This window comes from Ambystoma mexicanum, chromosome 4q, assembly GCF_040938575.1.
Source record: "Ambystoma mexicanum isolate Mex_15411 chromosome 4q, UKY_AmexF1_1, whole genome shotgun sequence".
NCBI lineage: Eukaryota > Metazoa > Chordata > Amphibia > Caudata > Ambystomatidae > Ambystoma > Ambystoma mexicanum.
The window spans coordinates 462,964,687-462,986,947 of record NC_090928.1 but is presented as its reverse complement, the minus strand read 5'-3'; the positions used below and the strand labels follow the sequence as shown (position 1 = coordinate 462,986,947).

The following is a 22,261-nucleotide window of genomic DNA, read 5'->3' as shown; positions in this document are numbered from 1 at the left end:
CCGAGGAGGCAGGTGGCAACAATGAGGCATGAGTATGATAGTCGGGCCTTGATGGACATTTCTTCTTTGTTACAGTGATGTGTGAGGCAGCTGCTTGTAGACGTTGTCCTCCCCGATTACTTTTAGACAGATGTGTATCAAAAATACATTTATTATAGGCCTTTATAACAAAAACACTAATAAACCACAGTAATAATAAAACAGTTACCATACATACGTTTCACTATATTTATTTATTTATTTGCATTTTTAAAGCGCTCACACAGCCCGGGTGCATCGAGGCGCTGTTACAGGAATATGTCTTAGTTGCGTATTTATAACACTTAATACCCAGAGGTTTCTAAGCGCGGACACAGGGATCAAACCTATGTTGTTTTGTGTCGTCTTGTTTCCAAGGCAAGCACGTTGCCGCTTGAGCTATTCTCCTGGAGAAAACATATATACAAAATGTGTTTAGCCTAATGCGGATGAAAGGGGGAAAATACCCACAACCTGCACCAGAAGCGGTAAGTTCAACACAGATATCACATTAGACAGTTTGTCGAAGTCAATCCCTATCTTATGCAGTCCAGCCATAAGAAGTGATGAGCCTTATGTTCAAAGTACAGCAGTGCGTTCAAAATGCACAGTCATGCGTAAAGCGAAATGTGGGTTTTATTCATGGAGCTGTAGCTGGTCAGGAAGTTGGTTGAGGCGATGAAGAATAAAGCCCTAGTCCTTGAGGAGGGTCTACCCTTGCAGAAAGAGTGACTTTCCAGTTTGTGAATAACTGTGGAGCACAGGCTAGCCCAGTCACAGTGAGTATCTTTAAAGGGATTCTCATGCGTAAAAACAGATGTATATGCCAGGGGCCACCCGTAAGTGGTACAAGTACTCACCGACCCTCGACAGAGTCTGGACCAAACTTTGCCAGTCTTGTCTGCTTCGCTAGTAGGTTTCACCTCTGCAGTTACAGGATGCTCTGGCTCTCAGCGTCTGCAGGGCAGGATGATTTTCCGTGGCGGGACAGTAGTCTTTTCTCAGCTCTCGAAGAAAGGAGAAGGATAGTTCTGGTATACAACATCTCTGGACACGGTGGGATAAGTCTACAGGCAATTACAGCAACAGACAAAACAGTGGGGATAACACAGGGACCATGAATGCTCCTAGTATAGCACACTCTCATAAATCCAAAGGGATGAAGTACCTTTGCAGGCCTTCTTGGTACGATACAAAAGCAGGGGTCAGACGGGACAATAGCGGGGTCAGGGTGCCAAACCATCCAGCATGTCTCTGGCAGTTCCACAAATTTTCGTACAGGATACTTGGCTCCTTCTGTAGGTTGGGGTGAACTTCAGGTGATAGAGCTGGAATGGATGCAGAGCCCCTTCTCTTATTCAAGATTTGTTTTGCGACCAAATCTATGATAACCAATTGAAAATCTACTCTCTTGCATGCATGCCAGGCATGGGCCAATCGTGGCCCATGGTGGTTCCAATCATTCAGGCCTACCAGACATACTGGCACCAGACAGTCCCAACCCTCTTCCTGGGCACTAGCACACATGACATGCAGGAGCCTGCGAAAGATGTGGTTTTCGCTGGAGGCTGCATGCCAAATAAGGTCTCTTTACCTGGGGGAAGGCAAAGGGACAAAATGACCGAAGAACAGAACAAAAGACTTTGTGGCATGGGCATTTTTGGCACTGACCACAGTCCTGAGCCAAACGCGGCAAATGCAATATGGTCCATAAAACAAAGTAAAACTACTTTAAAAGTAAACTGCTGCCACCAGTTCATCCCATGAACATTTGTACAAACACAAAAACATCCTTAGAGGGTGGTTAGGGCCATAAAACAAAAGGACAGCTATACACAGTACTGTAAGGTACTTGGCACATAGATAGTTACCAAGAAATGGCAACATAGTCGAAGACTAAGGGAAACATAGTTTCCCAGTACTGATAGCCTAAAGGACGTGTCAGTTCCCCCACAACAAATGAGCAAAAGCCCAGAGAAGGCTGTGCTCCACCGGAGAAAGTCAGGTTAGGTAAACCAAACATTACACCACAGACAAACTGGGCATGCACGGTATGACACTACCCATGTGTGAACAAGCCACAGCATGACTAAATACCTTATAAAACTCTATCTGTAACACAGCTGGTTCAGAGAAAATATTAAAATTGTATTTAAACTTTAGAATAATGCTGAAACGTAACCTTGATGTGGAGCAAGGACTAGTTAATGAAGCACTTGGTACAGTTGCTGGCTTTCAAACGTACCCACGTGACAGCAACATTCAGTTTGTCAATATTCACTTTGACTAACTGTCAGATGTTCAATGGATAGGACACTCAACAGCCTGATTGCTTCTTTTGAAAGACATGTTTGTATGTAGAGAACAATTTTGTCTATCTATAGCATACGCAGTCACCATTCATAAATCACAAGGTCATACCCTAGTTCAAGCATTGATAGATATTGGCAGCACAGTGTTTAAAGAAGGCATGAGCTATGTAGCACTATCACGCCTAGTCAGTTTTCTTGCAAGAAAAGTAAACGCTGATATTCCTTGCATTGTAGAATAAATAGGCTATGTACACTCTACGCACCCCATCTCAAAACCTACATTGTTCCTCAAAAAGCAAAACTTTGTAAAAGAAAACTAGTTCAGACTCAAATTATACAGGATCTCACAACAATACCTCCAAAGGAAATAAAAGCAGCTGATACTTCATCAATTACCACAACCAAAGAAGGATCTACTGCACAAACAAAAGCAAGTACATCTTCAAATAAAAAATGTGTACTTCCATCAAATGACTCAGACACAGAACTGCCTGGTCCATTCAAATTTTCCAATACAACTGGTGTAAATTGCTATGCAAATGTAGCAATCAATAATCTATTCCAATTTCCACCAATTGTTGAACACATTTACTTAAACGGGACAGACCAATTATGTTTGCAAATGTTAGTCCTTCACTGAAAGGCAACCAACAATCCTGAAAACACTTAAAGTGTTTCTGGAATAAGGCAGGACTTGGACTACTGTGCTGGAGTGGTCAGATTCACTATAAACACACAAGAAGATTCACAAGAATGTCTAATGTACTCACTACAAGTACTGCAAAACAAAAACATACCTATATACCTATATACCTATGTGAAAACATACATTCACTCTCTGCAGCCATATGGCACAGGAGCAAGTCCCTAAAGAAGCTTCATGTATGTATCCATACCTAACTGTGAATCCATTCCATTTCAGCAGCTTGTACAAGATGCAAACTATGGTATATTATGTACTACTTGCAATTCAGATAATCATTCCACCTTACATATACGGTCACATAGCAAATAAGTAATAGTAATGCTTTTGCGTTACAATGCAGATGGTACCAAAAACAACTGCAAGCGGACTGGATTCACACATGGACAAGTATTACTTGGCAAGAAAACCTTCACAACTGTTGGCATAATCTACCACGCAGGAGCCACAACCAATGCAGGTCACTATACAGCATTCATCAAAAACAAATTTGGATGGTTCGAATGTAATGATACTTCCATTACTCTAAAACAGAGATTACCAGCAAAGCTTGTAAATGCTTACTTAATATTTTAAAAACCAAAATGTATTCACTAATCTGAGTATGAGCATCTACAAAATGTCCTCAATAACCTTTAAATCCACAAATTAATAGAATAAGGCAACAGCTATCTAACAGTGAATTTATACATCCATCAACAAGAGTAAACATGCTTGAAAACATACCCTTCTGAAGTAAAAACTGTAAACAGTTAGAACACGCCAACTGGTATCTAACTACAACCAGATTACTGCAATATACATTTTTCTGAGGAAACCCTGCAATACTTATTGCATACACAAATACCCTCAACAACTTCGAAAGTATTAACAGTTAGAATACTCCAACAGGTATCCAACTGACCAAAAATTCTGCAACAACCAAACAGATAAATGAATACTGCTAAAATGCAACAAGAAATAAACAATTAGAATACACCAACTGGTATCTAACTGTAACAATATTACCACCACTTCCAAACCAAAAACCATACACCTATTCATTTCCTCCTACTGAAATCAACCACCGAAAAAGACTGTACCATAACGTAGAAAGTCTTTTTTTAATCCAACATGGATTTTTATTTCCCACAGACCCAATGATTATACGAACAAACACAGGAACTGAGCACATTGCACAGTACACTGGTTTTAAGCATAGTACTTGTAAAGTACTAACTCTGAGGGTCTACATAGTACAGAAATGTCTGCTATGCAATGCAATAACTCATTACAACCTACCTACCCTAACAAGTGATCTTTTCTTTTATCACAGAGAATGAAAAAAACAGTGTCTGCTACATTTTCCTATACCATGCAAAAAAACTGCATACAGCCTCAACAATGTAAACAGTAAATATACAATTATTGGAGTCACAACATTCAGTGCATACCTGTATTATACTACAATAGTTGTAACCAGCCATACAATATCATAAAACCAACATTCTAAATACAGTCCAACAAATCAACTACCACACAGCATGTCCACTGTCCTACAAATACTGTTACACTATTGGCAACCAGTAGACAAACTTTTGAAAACATACCCCCTATGCACCCCACATACCACTTTCAAAATGTTTGCTTGCATGGATGTGTTATGCTGCAGTGGTTGTGGCCAGGGCCTAAAGTCTTGGGTGCATGGCCGAAAGCCGTAGAGCCATGCGCCCAAGACTCTAGGCTCTGGCCACAACCACAGCAGCAGAACACACCCATGCAAGCAAACACCTGCCCACTTACCACAACCTAAAAACATGACACAACCACCTCAAGACTTATCCACTTCACATAACATACTAAAACAGTAATTGCAGCCAATGCACAAACTCTTCAATGCATGCCCTCTTCACCCAATACTCTACTAAATTACCCAAAACCAAGACATCATAGCATAGTAAAATACCCAAAAGTCTGGCCAGTTTTTATCATGTCCGCAGACTGCCGTGGTGACCGCGGACACCGCAAACTCAACAGGGCCTTCATCCACCTAACAAATAGAGCATTTGACCCATCTTTCACTCCCCCACCCTCTCCGGCCACTCTTCCACACCAACAGACTCCCCAAAATTGGATTTCGGCTCTATTCCACGCTGCACTGTCTGCAGATCCAACATGGCGGGCGCATTAGAAAAATGTGACGCACCTCACGCTTCACTCCAATGAATCAGCAAACACGTTGTATGTCCGCGGACATGATGGGGCCTCCCTAGCCAATTGAAGTACTGTCCGTGGGGCAAACAGGGAAGTGTGTCTGCGGACCGGACCCAGACATCACTAATTTTTTTGGACCTTCTTTTTGATGATTTAAAAAAAATTACTGGACGGATTTCCACCAAATTTACAAAACACGCTTTTGGGACCAAGCCGCCGCTCCTGCCACACATTTGGTGGAAATCCTTCCAGTTTATGGAGAAAAAAAGATGTTGGGACGCACCCCATAACTTTGTCCCCTCCCTGGAAGGAACCTCACCAAACTTTGCAAATAAATTCAGAGCACCCCATATACTTTCTTTTGCAAAGTTTGGTGAGGATTCATCCAGGGGGAGCGAAGTTATAAGCCTCCCAAAAAGTGCTCTTCCTATGGGTTGCAACTAAACCATAACTACACGCCCGCTACCGTGACAAAGCCTACCTTGGGTGAAACACGTTATTGTGTGCTCACGTGTGCACTCTCTGTTGTCCATCCATAAATGAATAAAGGACTTTTATCACACTGAATATACAGGAGTCTGGCGTGGTTCATGGAATTAAGATGAAGGAGTGCCACCGTGAACTGTTACATTGGAGTTCGGTTTGTTTTTCATATATATATATATACATATATATATACACATATATATATATATTCAGTGGAAAAAACTTTGTTAAAGGGACATTATGGTTACAAGTAAAACCGAAAAACCACTGAAATTCGCCAGTTATGGTAAGCTAAGCAATCATAACTCGCGCCACCACCGTGCACTGCTAAGAATAACACCCATGACATCAAAGATGACATCACAAATATGATTTAGGACATCACTGATGACATCACATGTGCATTTAGGGGGGCGTGGCCTGACGCCGCAGATGACGGACGTGTAGCTCTGCCGCTTCGTCCCGCGTACATAATTATTGGCATTATATTAATGTATATAAAACATTATTTACTTACCTGACATCAGGATTCCTCCTTCGGTCTCTGCTCTTTAATACGATTGCATTCCTGACGCACTGCAGCCCCTCCTTCAGCGCGCCATGTGCTTCAGAGGCCTGCTCTCGGTGACAGCAGCTGCTGGAATCTGCTCTTCCCGAGGTGATTTACGGCTACGCACCCAACGCGACGTGCTGGCTGGGGCCTGGTCGGCTCTCTCTGCTAAACACTGCAACCTCGCTGTCATGGAATAGGAATAAAAAAGAGATAGTGAGTTTCCGGATTTTGAACACATGATGATTCAATCTGCTTAAAGGTACAGGGACACATTTTATAAAGCTTTGGCTGCAATATTTTTTTTTTGCACGTTTGTAAACAACTGTATTAAGCCATATACTCGCAATTATATTTCATGAATAAGTTATCAATATTCCAACAGGTTATATGGCTTCCTCTCAAAGCACATTTTATATATACAACTAATAGTTGTATTTAAGTCATTTTATAAACGTGCAGCTTATTACCCCTTCTGTTGTCAGTCAGGCTTTGAGCTCCTCTGGCTAATTTCTAAATACCTCATACTGCATACATCTTTTCACAGACTTTCTGTCTTGCCATAAAGGATCTCTTTTGGAGTTTGCTGTGAGAGAGGAAAGGAAGAGGAAAAAGAAAAAGGAAAAAATAATAACAAAAGCACACTGCTCCTAATTCTTTTGTTAATCTGTAGACAATGAATGCATCTTCATTACCTCAAGGCTAGTGGCTCCTCCTGAAACACTCCTCAGTTTACACCTTATCATACTTTAGTGTTCATTTTTCAACCTCCCTCAACGGGAATAACACTTTATGTATAATATGGATGTAATAATTGTAAACTGAGGTATATTGATAAATACTTCTCCTACAGAACTGCTATTACTAATATTATATGCTGACTCTTCCACTAGCCTCCCATCTGCCCACTGAATGTCTGCTTGCTTCATGTGCTAACGATAATATAAGCACCTCTGAGCTCTTCAACATTTAAACTCTCTGTTAAATATTCAGATTATCTACATATTCTCATATATATCTACAAACAATATGGCTGCCAATAAAAAAAAACACAACAACTACAAAAGAACCTAATATCTCAGCCTCTAACCTTAAAAGACCTAAGAGTGACTCTCCACCTCCGCTGGGTATTACAGATCCTGCCATTGATGCCATTCTATCTGAAATCAGATCACTTAAACCCTTCATAGAGACCACAAATCAAAAATTACAACAACTAGATGACCGATGGAAAGGCTTTGAAAATAGAATGGATGAAGTTGAGAAAAGAGTTGGTCTTGTGGAGGAGGTTTCTCTCAAAGTTACACTTCAATCTATCAAAGACCTCCAAAGGCACAATGAAGATCTAGAAAATCGCAGTCGACGCAATAACCTTCGCATTTCAGGTCTGCCGGAGGGCTCAGAAGGAAACCACACCATTATTTTTTTACAAAGGTTTCTCTCAACTCTCCTCCACTTACCTTCTGATTTAACAATCAACATCCAACGTGCTCACAGAATTGGAAAGTCACCCATATCTACATCTCCTAAAACATCGCCCAGAACACTGATTTTCTACCTTCTAGAATATTCCCAACTTCAGCTCATTTTATCGGCTGTCAAGGAACGAAAATCTCTCATATGGAATGGTAATAAGATATACATTTCTCAAGATGTTGCTAAAAACACGGCCCAGCGCAGAAAAATATTCCTATCCTTCCGACCAGCCTTAAAACAAGTAAATATCCGGTATGGTCTATACCACCCTTGTTCTTTCAAAGTTACGCATGAAGGTCATACTAGTATGTTTGATGATCTAGCTGACCTTACAGCTTTTATACGTTCCATCAAATCCGAAGGCATGGAGACATCATCTCCAGCCAACACCTCTACTTCGTCCATTACATAAATGTACTCCCCCCGTATGAGCATTCCTATCACATATGTAATGCCATGATTATCATATTACCATAATTTATGGGACAAGTGTCCCTACAACGTCCGTCTCCCATCCTGAGTTGTTTTATTTTCCTCTTTTTGATGACTCAGCGGGCGTCATCCATCCCTAAATTTTCCATTCACATGTCGTCTCCCTTATCCAGTCTGATGTTAATTGCTGTTTTACTGTTATACACCATACCTCATACGTTCATGATCAGACCCTCTTCTTCCCTTCCCTTTACCCACTGTGTCACCCTCTTGTGTTTCCATAGGAATATTTCTGATTCATTATGTTATTTTCTGGCTCTAAAGTTCTCCATCAACATGGTTTCAGGTTATGTTATCAAAATGTTTGAAATCTTACAATGATTTTCAAGTGCATTACATGGAACATCAAAGGTTGTAATAATCCCATTAAGAGATGTAAGATCATTTCTCATTTTAACAAATTTAACCCCTCTATAGCTTGTATTCAAGAAACACATCTTTCTAACAAAGAAGCATTGAAATTGAAGTCTCGTTGGGTGAAATAAATCATTTCTAGTCCTGCTGTCGCCAAGAAAAATGGAGTTGCCATCTTAATTAGCAAAAAATTACCCTTTAAAGTTCTTGACCATGGGGCTGATACAGTTGGGAGATGGGTTTGGGTCAAGCTACAGATAGAATCTACCCAGGTCACCATTTTGAACATTTATGGTCCCACTAATCCCGATCCTAATTTTTGGGTTTCCATAAAACAACTAATACTTCAAAAAAATTTCACCAACTTAATTATGTGTGGGGATATAAATCAGGTATTAGATTCTTTTCTCGATAGAAAATCTAGTTGTCTGTTCAAAAACAAGAAATCACACAAATCTTTGTTGAGTTGTTTAGCTGAAACTGGCCTCATTGATACATCGAGATTATCACATCCTACCCAGCTTGACTACATGTTCCACTCTCCCCCACATAACTCCCTCTCTCGCCTTGATTACATTTTCACTTCTAAAACCCTCACAGGTTCCATTATTGACTCTAAAATAGAAAATATCATTATATCCGATCACGCCCCAGTATGTACCTCCTTCAGTCTATTAGACGTGCATAAACCGTCATCTTGTTGGAAAATTAATAACTTTCTCTTGCAAGACCCCCAATTCATCATATCCGCTAAATCTTTTGTTCACCAGTTCTTTGCCGATAACCTTGACAGTGACACATCAGCTGTGAACAATTGGGATGCTTTTAAGGCAGCTCTAAGAGGTCACATTATGGCTTACACAGGTAAAAGAAAGCTCTACGCAAAAAGATTTTGGATGACCTTTATTCTCAGTTTACCTCCATCAAGTTCTGGCCATACGCTTCCGGATAAATAAGGAGATCACTGATCTTGCCTCTGGGACTATTCTCAAATACAAAACGAAGATCTATCAAACATCCAATAAAGCAGAGCAAGCACTCGCCTCTTACTTGAAAACAAAAAAAAGAAAAATCTTTTATTTCCCATATCAAAGACTCTTCCGGCACTGTATATCATCAACCTAACGACATATTAAATTGCTTTAAAATATTTTATGCTAACCTATATACTCCTGAGCACTCCATTCCCCATAACAACATCTCATCCTTTTTAAAAAATATTAATAGATCCTCTTACCCTCAATTAGATCTATCTCACTTAGACAACGAAATTACGTTTCCAGAAATCTCCAAAGCAATTAAAGGTTTGGTAAAGGCAAAGCTCCTGGCCCAGATGGTCTTTCTACTGAATTATTTGGTAGTTTGTCTCAATCTCTCATCCCCAAACTTCAAAATCTATTCTCTTACTTTATTTCTCAAAAAGCCTCGCCTGGATCCTTCTCAGAAGCCTTACTTGTACTCTTCCCTAAACCCAATAAGGACCCTTCCATCCCTGGTAATTATCGGCCCATCTCTCTAATCAATATTGAAAGCAAAATCTTTGCTAAGATTTTAGCTAACAGAATTGAGTCCTCTCTTCCTTCCCTAATAAAACCTGATCAAGTTGGCTATGTAAAAGGGCGTAACATCTCTTCCAATGCCAGACTACTTTTCAATGCTATTCACCTGTTGGCCAAAAATAAAAAAGATTACCAAGGCTCCGCCGCTATAGCACTAGACGCAGAAAAGGCCTTTGATCGGGTCAATTGGGACTTCCTGTTTCAGTCGCTTCAATGGCACGGGTGTGGCGATAAGTTCATGTCCCTTGTTAAGTTACTTTACTCTTCCCCTAAATCTTCAATATGTATTAATGGATTATCCTTCCCATTCTTTTCCCTTAGCAGAGGCACCAGACAGGGTTGCCCCTTTTCACCTATCTTATACGTCCTTTCATTAGAACCATTATTAGAACTGATTAGATCAAACAAAAATATCCCAGGTATTTCTAGTGGCACATCTCATATAAAAAATAGATGCTTATGCAGATGACATCCTCATTCTCATTAGAAACCCTAAAATACACCTCCCACATTTACTTAATGTATTGTCTCAATTTAGCTCAGTTTCAGGTTACAAAGACAAGTCGGAAAGTATGCCCCTGAATCCCTACTGTCTTAAACATTACATTGATTCCTTTGGTTTTAAATGGTGTAGTTACTCTATTAAGTATCTAGGTTTACGTTTTGCCCCATCTATCAAGGACACCATAATACTTAATACACAATCATTATTAGAAAGATTAAAGGAACTAACATCGAGATAGATCCCCCTGTGTCTTTCTTGGTGGGGACGACTTGATACGATCAAAATGATGCTGTCTCCAATAATTTCATACTATCTACAAGTTCTATGTGTTCCGATATCTCCTACTTTTTTAAAAATCTATTTATTCTATCCTACTAAATTTCCTTTTGGGGGAGGGAAAACGCAAAAGGAATGCTTTGGTCAAATTGAAGGCGCCCTATGACAAGGGAGGGGTTAGATTTCCTGATTTTAATTATATCATACTGCCTTTCTCTCTTGAAACAATCTAGATGCTGTTTTGCAAGTCTTATATCATTAGATATTCCCACATGGTGTACCATACAGAAACAATTGGTGCTTCCAGCAGAAATAACTGACCTTATTTATGTCTTCAATCACTCTTCATTGAGTAAGTCAGACCCAATCAGAGCCACACTACCTGCCCTTCAATTCTTTTTATTTCCACATACAAAACCTCCAAAAAAGCCTTTCCCCCTTTTATGGCATAATAGTAAGATCCTGATTAATAATAGAACCCTAAATAGAAAATCCTGGTTGAAAAGGGGTATTAGATTTATACAACAAATTATGGATAGGTCCTCTATTTTATCTTTTCAACAACTCAAGCATCAGTTCTCTATCCCCAATACAGAATTCTAGTTCTACAATAAATTAGTCAACTCTTGCATTGATGCGCTCCACAGTTTTTCCAATAACATATTAACTCCTGATGCTCTTAGACTACTACAGCTTACTATGCTGTCAGACATTAAGGCTTAAAAATTCTATAATACTCTTACTGCATCCTTAAAAATATGTATGATCCGCTATAGATGGGATAATGATTTAGATCACACTTTAGATGATAATACATGGTATACACTCTTTTCCAGGGTTAAACATATATCTACATCAGCGAATATCACACATTTCTACTTCTTTTTACATAGGACATTCATTACACCGGCTAAATTATTTTCATCTAAGATAAGTAGCAATGATAACTGTTGGACATGTGGAGCTCCCTCTGCCTCTTATGAGCATATGTTTTTTAAATGTTCCTATACTTTCAAGTTCTGGCAGCACATATGGAAATATCTTAATTCCATTTTTCTTACAGATATCCCACTTTCTTTCACTAACAGTCTTAGGAAGCCTAGCAATAACCGCCCACTTGCCATGTGGAGCGACCAAACTCTACGATCTCTTTATTAGTCTGGCTTTGAAGAACCTTACTGCCAACTGGAAAGACCCTCGTTCTCTAAAGCTGGTGGAATAACATATGTCTCACGCAGAGGATCGAACTTTGCATGGCAACCAATCGAAACACTATACCAAAGTATAATGCTAAATGGTCTTTTTTCATCCGCTATCTTGATCACTTTAATGTTACCACACATGGAATTTGACCTATTTTTACCTCTTATACTCCTTTGATACTCATTGCATTTATATATTTGTATTTAATGTCTGATACCTCATTGAATACTTTTATCATATGCGAAATAGCCATATCTTCTTTTCTTAGCTCCCTATGATTCCCCCCTCTCCCTTTTATCTCTTGTTTGTGCTATGTCTGTCTCGTGTTTGTCTCCTCCGACATAAACTATTGTTATGTAGTAACCATTTTAATGATAAGTTGCTTACACCTATGATTATATATTTCTCTTTTTTTATATTAATTATTTTTTTCTTTAATTAGAATGCTACACTGTTCTAGTAATTTATAAGCAAAATAAGCATATTTTGCATTCCTGTTCCTGTTCATTAGAATGTTATCATCTCTAATTATCGTCTTTAATCAGTTTAAACATTGGTTCACTGCATTATGACTATATAACAATGACTTTATTATTGTATTATTTTATACTTCAATAGAAATTATTAAAATTAAAAAAAAACATGTGCATTTAATTTTCATAGGAAGTCCCTACACAGGGTTGTGAATGTAATGTTGGCAAAAAAGTGTCAATGGTCATCTGGAGATGTGTGATGAACTCCATACTTGATGATGCAATGTATTGCTGCAAAGAACATTCCATTGCAGTGTTGTTTCTATTACAGGAACCTACTAATACAGAAACATAGGCATTGGCTGCAGCATACACCATAGAGATGTAATATTTCTAATTTTCCAATGTTGGATAGTAAAACAGTGAATGCTTCTGTATCACACTTTTGCATACTGTGAAACATATACTGAGTAGGTAATAATGCATCACTTACTAAGTACTTGTACTACTACACACAAAACATTAAGAGACCACAATGTATAAAAATATGGGGCTTATACAGGGAGAGTAAAGTAAGTAAACAAGAGGCAGTATCATGAGCCACTGTGTATAACCAACATGATTATCTTTACGCATAGAAATGATTGCTGTGTTTCAGGCCTGCTTCTTCCCCTATGTATGTGCATCATAAGATGCGACTGAATTCTAAGGAGAGAACTGTAAGAACATGTGAGAATAGCAATGTGTACAAATGTATTACCTGGTGAATTTTAAGTTTTTGACTGTCAGTGAATAAACTCACCTGGCCTAGATATGTCAGTGAACAGAAAAAGAAGGTGCTAGACATGTTATGTCATCAGGGATGTCATCAATCATATTTGTGATGTCATCTTTGATGTCATTGGTGTTATTCCTAGCAGTGCACGGTGGTGGTGCGAGTTATGATTGCTTAGCTTACCATAACTGGCGAATTTCAGGGTTTTTTCAGTTTTACTTGTAACCATAACGCCCCTTTAACAAAGATTTTTCACTGAATTTGATAGGTTTTTAGTAGTGTAACTGAACCATAACGTCCCTTTAACAAAGTTTTTTCATTGAATTTCATAGGCTTTTATTAGTGCAACTTAACCATAACGTCCCTTTAACAACGTTTTTTTCAGTTCATTTCATAGGTTTTTATTAGTGCAACTTAACCATAATGTCCCCTTAACAAAGTTTTTTCGTTGAAATGCATAGGTTTTTATTAGTGCAACTTAACCATAACGTCTACGAACATCTGACTTCATTGCGGACCTTCCGGACAGTGCCACATGATCATAAGCTGGTGTGCGGAATGATGACCGAGAACCCGTCTGCACTTCACAATAAGATCTGTGCTTCTCGGACATTTCAGAACTGCATTTTCTACTGATCTAGGAACTTTCAACTTCAAAATTTCCCTTGCACAGCTCCATCACCTATTCCTACTCATCCATTAACAATCTAGTACATAGTACATACTGTTAGCAAAACTGCTATTCATCTTAAAATGGAGTCAGCTAATGCCATCCCTCCTCCCCAAGAGACACCACCACTGCTGTAATCAAGGAGCATGAGAATCACTGCCCCCTACCTTAGAAATAACACACGCGCAACATTTTGCCCTGTCCACCTGCCCCTTCATATTAGTGTTTGGTGCCTCTTCCCTCATTTCCCTGCCCACCTTTCGTTCTAAGCTCTCCTGCCAAAAAGAAATACATCCAAAAACAGTAAAAGAAATGTTCCTTTAGGAACCACCTTTCACAGTTAAAAAATAGAACTAAAAATAAAATGTATAGACTCCATCTACTTTATATTTCTCAGTAAAGTACATAGACTCAATAAGATTTTCCAACATTCCCATTTGCATTTTGTGTTATGCTAATGGTAATATTGTGGCGTTTATCCCCTGTTCCAGTGATGGAACGGTGTATACCCGCCTGGCAGCCCAAGTTATCAGCCCAAGCGAAGCGAAGCGAAGGTGGATAACGAGGTCTCCAGACCATTATCCCCCCCATTCCAGCCCCTGTAATGGGGGATGAAGGCCATTAGCACCCTACGTTCCCAAAGTGGGAACCCGGGGTGCTAAAAAAAGGATTTTTCTTCCAACACCAGGACGCCTGCAGCCTGCGGCGTCCCAGTGTAGGAAGGAAAATCCTTTTCCAAGATGGCCACCATGGAAAGGGAAGGCGGGGTTCCGTACAGGGACCCTCTTCGCTTTCCATGGCAGCCTGCAGAAGGCAAAAAGAAAATGCTATGACCATATTACCACAAGCACATTTTTATTCCCTTTCAAACCTATCCCAATTTTGAATAACTTTACCACAAAGCCAGTCCCAGGTGGACATGGTCACTTTAACCCCATGTGCTGTCCCTCGTGGTCATGGTCAATAGCCTGATTGGCCGTATCATGACCTTATTCCATGACCTAGACAATCTGGCCACTGCCCATGGTGGCAGGCTACACCTCAGTCACCAAAGGTATATCACTATTTTGTGTACCTACATGATGACACAAAAACATTTACATCTAGATCTATAATCTTTTTGCAAACCTTTGTGTAGATTTGTGAAATGGCACCACATTTATAAGCCTTTACAATTTTTGGGGAACCCCCCTCTAAATTTGCCCTTTCTTGACAAAATCCCACCAAACTTCGCAAAAACATGTATATCTAGATCTATTATCAGCTTACCAAAATAAATGTAGATTCATCAAATTGCACCTCATTTATAAACCTTTACATTATTTTGGGACCCCCCTCTACTTTTGCCCCCTCTTGACAGAATCCCACCACACTTTGCTAACTCATTTGGAATCAGGTCAGGAATAAAATTGCAGAATTTTATGCAGTTTCATTAAGTGGCGCCAAAGTTATAAGCCATCCAAAAATTGCTTTTCACCAACCCTGTAATGCTGAGGTGTCCGCAAACTTCTCAGGATGGTTTGCGAACATCTGGACTGTTCGGAGACTTTTGCGGTGAAAACCCTCCATTTTTTTTGCTTCTTGCAGCCATATCCCATCCCATCCTCATCACCCCTCGCCTCGCCAGAGATGATTTGATAAGTTTGAAAAGTGCAATATCGTGTTTTTTAACATGTGTTTACTGTGATGTCATCGGACACCGGCCGCTGTCAGCAAATCCAAGATGGCGGCTGTTTCCAAAAATCTGACGCACTTCACGCTTTTCACCATACAACCAGCGGGCGCGTCCGATGTCCGCGGAAACCACTTTGCCCTTTAAGCCAATCGATGTCCTGTCTGCGGAACGAACAGGGAAGTGTGTCCACGGAGTGGACATAGATATCACACATTTTTTGGGACCAACTTTTTGGTCATATAAAAAAAAACTACTGGACGGATTTCCATCAAAATTTACAAAAGCACGCTTTTAGGACCAAGACGCCGCTCCTGCCACAAATTTGTTGAAAATCCGATCAGCGGGTTGGGCTGTAGGCGTGAGCAAAGTTTTTTCTCCATTCAGACTGTGGGAAAAAAGACATTTTGGGACCCCCCTATAATTTTTCCCCCCCTTGACCAAACCTCACTGAACTTTGCATTAAAATTCAGAGTGGGCCATATACTTTTTTTACAAATTTTCGTGAGGTTTCGTCCTGGGGGTGCAAAGTTATAACCTGCCCAAAAAGTGCTCTTCCTATGGGTTTTGCAACTTAACCATAACTACATGGCCACTACGGCAGGCTATGTGATATATATATATTCAGTGAAAAAACGTTGTTAAAGGGACATTATGGTTAAGTTGCGCTACTAAAAACCTACGAAATTCAGTGAAAAAACTTTGTTAAAGGGACATTATGATTAAGTTGCGCTACTAAAGACCTATGAAATTCAGGCCCCCACTCATGTCCCATTCATGTCCCCCAGCAACCCCACGCCCCCAGCAGTCAGGGGCACCTGCCAGCAGGCCCCCACTCATGTCCCCCAGCACCCCCACCCCCCAGCAGTCAGGGGCACCTGCCAGCAGGCCCCCACTCATGTCCCCCAGAACCCCCACCCCCCAGCAGTCAGAGGCACCTGAGAGCAGGCCCCCACTCATGTCCCACTCATGTCCCCCTGCACCCCCAGCCCCCAGCAGTCAGGGGCACCTGCCAGCAGGCCCCCGCTCATGTCCCACTCATGTCCCCCAGCACCCCCACCCCCAGCAGTCAGGGGCACCTGCCAGCAGGCTCCCACTCACGTCCCCCAGCACCCCCACCCCCCAGCAGTCAGGGGCACCTGCCAGCAGGCCCCCACACATGTCCCCTTCATGTCCCCCTGCACCCTCAGCCCGCAGGAGTCAGTGGCACCTGCCAGCAGGCCCCCACTCATGTCCCACTCATGTCCCCCAGCACGCCCACCCCCCAGCAGTCAGGGGCACCTGCCAGCAGGCCCCAACTCATGTCCCCCAGCACCCCCACCCCCCAGCAGTCAGGGGCACCTGCCAGTAGGCCCCCACTCATGTCCCACTCATGTCCCCCTGCACCCCAAGCAGTCAGGGGCACCTGTCAGCAGGCCCCCACTCATGTCCCCCTGCACCCCCAGCCCCCAGCAGTCAGGGGCACCTGCCAGCAGGCCCCCACTCATGTCCCACTCATGTCCCCCAGCACCCCCACCCCCTAGCAGTCAGGGGCACCTGCCAGCAGGCCCCCACTCACGTCCCCCAGCACCCCCACCCCCCAGCAGTCAGGGGCACCTGCCAGCAGGCCCCCACTCATGTCCCACTCATGTCCCCCTGCACCCTCAGCCCCCAGCAGTCAGGGGCTCCTGCCAGCAGGCCCCCACTCATGTCCCACTCATGTCCCCCAGCAACTCCACCCCCCAGCAGTCAGGGGCACCTGCCAGCAGGCCCCCACTCATGTCCCCCAGCACCCCACCCCCCAGCAGTCAGGGGTACCTGCCAGCAGGCCCCCACTCACGTCCCCCACCACCCCCACCCCCCAGCAGTCAGGGGCACCTGCCAGCAGCCCCCCACTCATGTCCCACACATGTCCCCCAGCACGCCCACCCCCCAGCAGTCAGGGGCACCTGCCAGCAGGCCCCCACTCATGTCCCCCAGCACCCCCACCCCCCAGCAGTCAGGGGCACCTGCCAGTAGGCCCCCACTCATGTCCCACTCATGTCCCCCTGCACCCCCAGCAGTCAGGGGCACCTGCCAGCAGGCCCCCACTCATGTCCCATTCATGTCCCCCAGCACCCCCACCCCCCAGCAGTCAGGGGCACCTGCCAGCAGGCCCCCACTCATGCCTCCCAGCACCCCCACCCCCCAGCAGTCAGGGGCACCTGCCAGCAGGCCCCCACTCATGTCCCACTCATGTCCCCCAGCAGCCCCACCCCTCAACAGTCAGGGGCACGTCCCACTCATGTCCCCCTGCACCCCCAGCAGTCAGGGGCACCTGCCAGCAGGCCCCCACTCATGTCTCACTCATGTCCCCATGCACCCCCAGCCCCCAGCAGTCAGGGGCACCTGCCAGCAGGCCCCCACACATTTCCCACTCATATCCCCCAGCACCCCCACCCCCCAGCAGTCAGGGGCACCTGCCAGCAGGCCCCCACTCATGTCCCCCAGCACCCCCACCCCCCAGCAGTCAGGGGCACCTGCCAGCAGGCCCCCACTCATGTCCCACTCATGTCCCCCTGCACCCCCAGCCCCCAGAAGTCAGGGGCACCTGCCAGCAGGCCCCCACTCATGTCCCACTCATGCCCCCCAGCACCCCCACCCCCCAGCAGTCAGGGGCACCTGCCAGCAGGCCCCCACTCATGTCCCCCAGCACCCCCACCCCCCAGCAGTCAGGGGCACCTGCAGGCAGGCCCCCACTCAAATCCCACTCATGTCCCCCTGCACCCCCAGCCCCCAGCAGTCAGGGGCACCTGCCAGCAGGCCCCCACTCATGTCCCACTCATGTCCCACTCATGTCCCACAGCACCCCCACCCCCAGCAGTCAGGGGCACCTGCCAGCAGGCCCCCACTCATGTCCCCCTGCACCCCCAGCCCCCAGCAGTCAGGGGCACCTGCCAGCAGGCCCCCACTCATGTCCCCCAGCACCCCCACCCCCCAGCAGTCAGGGGAACCTGCCAGCAGGCCCCCACTCACGTCCCCCAGCACCCCCACCCCCCAGCAGTCAGGGGCACCTGCCAGCAGGCCCCCACTCATGTCCCACTCATGTCCCCCTGCACCCCCAGCCCCCAGGAGTCAGGGGCACCTGCCAGCAGGCCCCCACTCATGTCCCACTCATGTCCCCCAGCACGCCCACCCCCCAGCAGTCAGGGGCACCTGCCAGCAGGCCCCCACTCATGTCCCCCTGCACCCCCAGCCCCCAGCAGTCAGGGGCACCTGCCAGCAGGCCCCCACTCATGTCCCACTCATGTCCCCCAGCACCCCCACCCCCCAGCAGTCAGGGGCACCAGCCAGCAGGCCCCCACTCACGTCCCCCAGCACCCCCACCCCTCAGCAGTCAGGGGCACCTGCTAGCAGGCCCCCACTCATGTCCCACTCATGTCCCCCTGCACCCCCAGCCCCCAGGAGTCAGGGGCACCTGTCAGCAGGCCCCCACTCATGTCCCACTCATGTCGCCCAGCACGCCCACCCCCCAGCAGTCAGGGGCACCTGCCAGCAGGTCCCCGCTCATGTCCCCCAGCACCCCCACCCCCCAGCAGTCAGGGGCACCTGCCAGTAGGCCACCACTCATGTCCCACTCATGTCCCCCCGCACCCACAGCCCCCAGCAGTCAGGGGCACCTGCCAGCAGGCCCCCACTCATGTCCCACTCATGTCCCCCAGCACCCCCACCCCCCAGCAGACAGGGGCACCTTCCAGCAGGCCCCCACACATGCCCCCCAGCACCCCCACCCCCCAGCAGTCAGGGGCACCTGCCAGCAGGCCCCCACTCATGTCCCACTCATGTCCCCCAGCACCCCCACCCCCCAGCAGTCAGGGGCACGTCCCACTCATGTCCCCCTGCACCCCCAGCAGTCAGGGGCACCTGCCAGCAGGCCCCCACTCATGTCCCACTCATGTCCCCATGCACCCCAAGCCCCCAGCAGTCAGGGGCACCTGCCAGCAGGCCCCCACACATGTCCCACTCATATCCCCCAGCACCCCCACCCCCCAGCAGTCAGGGGCACTTGCCAGCAGGGCCCCACTCATGTCCCCCAGCACCCCCACCCCCCAGCAGTCAGGGGCACCTGCCAGAAGGCCCCCACTCATGTCCCATTCATGTCCCCCTGCACCCCCAGCCCCCAGAAGTCAGGGGCAACTGGCAGCAGGCCCCCACTCATGTCCCACTCATGTCCCCCAGCACCCCCACCCCCAGCAGTCAGGGGCACCTGCCAGCAGGCCCCCACTCATGTCCCCTAGCACCCCCACCCCCGAGCAGTCAGGGGCACCTGCCAGCAGGCCCCCACTCAAATCCAACTCATGTCCCCCTGCACCTCCAGCCCCCAGCAGTCAGGGTTACCTGCCAGCAGGCCCCCACTCATGTCCCACTCATGTCCCCCAGCACCCCCACCCCCCAGCAGTCAGGGGCACCTGCCAGCAGGCCCCCACTCATGTCCCCATGCACCCCCAGCCCCCACCAGTCAGGGACACCTGTCAGCAGGCCCCCACTCATTTCCCACTCATGTCCCCCTGCACCCTCAGCCCCCAGCAGTCAGGGGCACCTGCCAGCAGGCCCCCACTCATGTCCCACTCATGTCCCCCAGCACCCCCACCCCCTAGCAGTCAGGGGCACCTGCCAGCAGGCCCCCACTCATGTCCCCCAGCACCCCCACCCCCAAGCAGTCAGGGGCACCTGCCAGCAGGCCCCCACTCATGTCCCACTCATGTCCCCCTGCACCCCCAGCCCCCAGCAGTCATGGGCACCTGCCAGCAGGCCCCCACTCATGTCCCACTCATGTCCCCCAGCACCCCCACCCCCCAGTAGTCAGGGGCACCTGCCAGCAGGCCCCCACTCATGTCCCACTCATGTCCCCCTGCACCCCCAGCCCCCAGCAGTCAGGGGCACCTGCCAGCAGGCCCCCACTCATGTCCCACTCATGTCCCCCTGCACCCCCTGCCCCCAGCAGTCAGGGGCACCTGCCAGCAGGCCCCCACACATGTCCCACTCATATCCCCCAGCACCCCCACCCCCCAGCAGTCAGGGGCACCTGCCAGCAGGCCCCCACTCATGTCCCCCAGCACCCCCACCCTCCAGCAGTCAGGGGCACCTGCCAGCAGGCCCCCACTCAAATCCCACTCATGTCCCCCAGCACCCCCACCCCCCAGCAGTCAGGGGCACCTGCCAGCAGGCCCCCACTCATGTCCCCCTGCACCCCTAGCCCCCAGCAGTCAGGGGCACCTGCCAGCAGGCCCCCACTCATGTCCCACTCATGTCCCCCAGCACCCCCACCCCCCAGCAGTCAGGGGCACCTGCCAGCAGGCCCCCACTCACATCCCCCAGTACCCCCACCCCCCAGCAGTCAGGGGCACCTGCCAGCAGGCCCCCACTCATGTCCCACTCATGTCCCCCTGCACCCCCAGCCCCCAGGAGTCAGGGGCACCTGCCAGCAGGCCCCCACTCATGTCCCACTCATGTCCCCCAGCACGCCCACCCCCCAGCAGTCAGGGGCACCTGCCAGCAGGCCCCCACTCATGTCCCCCAGCACCCCCACCCCCCAGCAGTCGGGGGCACCTGCCAGTAGGCCCCCACTCATGTCCCACTCATGTCCCCCAGCACCCCCACCCCCCAGCAGTCGGGGGCACCTGCCAGCAGGCCCCCCCTCATGCCCCCCAGCACCCCCCACCCCCCAGCAGTCAGGGGCACCTGCCAGCAGGCCCCCACTCATGTCCCACTCATGTCCCCCAGCACCCCCACCCCCCAGCAGTCAGGGGCATGTCCCACTCATGTCCCCCTGCACCCCCAGCCCCCAGCAGTCAGGGGCACCTGCCAGCAGGCCCCCACTCATGTCCCACTCATGTCCCCATGCACCCCAGCTCCCAGCAGTCAGGGGCACCTGCCAGCAGGCCCCCGCACATGTCCCACTCATATCCCCCTGCACCCCCACCCCCCAGCAGTCAGGGGCACCTGCCAGCAGGCCCCCACTCATGTCCCCCAGCACCCCCACCCCCCAGCAGTCGGGGGCACCTGCCAGCAGGCCCCCACTCTTGTCCCCCTGCACCCCCAGCCCCCAGAAGTCAGGGGCACCTGCCAGCAGGCCCCCACTCATGTCCCACTCATGTCCCCCAGCACCCCCACCCCCAGCAGTCAGGGGCACCTGCCAGCAGGCCCCCACTCATGTCCCCCAGCACCCCCTCCCCCCAGCAGTCAGGGGCACCTGCCAGCAGGCCCCCACTCAAATCCCACTCATGTCCCCCTGCACCCCCAGCCCCCAGCAGTCAGGGGCACCTGCCAGCAGGCCCCCACTCATGTCCCACTCATGTCCCCCATCACCCCCACCCCCCAGCAGTCAGGGGCACCTGCCAGCAGGCCCCCACTCATGTCCCCCTGCACCCCCAGCAGTCAGGGGCACCTGCCAGCAGGCCCCCACTCATGTCCCACTCATGTCCCCCTGCACCCCCAGCCCCCATCAGTCAGGGGCACCTGCCAGCAGGCCCCCACTCATGTCCCACTCATGTCCCCCAGCACCCCCACCCCCAGCAGTCAGGGG

At 47.6% G+C, this 22,261-nt stretch overlaps 1 long non-coding RNA gene across 1 annotated transcript in view; it reads right to left on the bottom strand.

The window, feature by feature from the left end:
- The window catches only part of LOC138467788 (uncharacterized), an 813,106-nt gene that overhangs the window by 148,309 nt on the left and 642,536 nt on the right, over positions 1-22,261 (bottom strand). The window contains exon 3 of the long non-coding RNA XR_011268139.1: positions 6,230-6,448. This is a non-coding gene — a long non-coding RNA (uncharacterized lncRNA). The remainder of the gene's footprint in view (positions 1-6,229; positions 6,449-22,261) is intronic.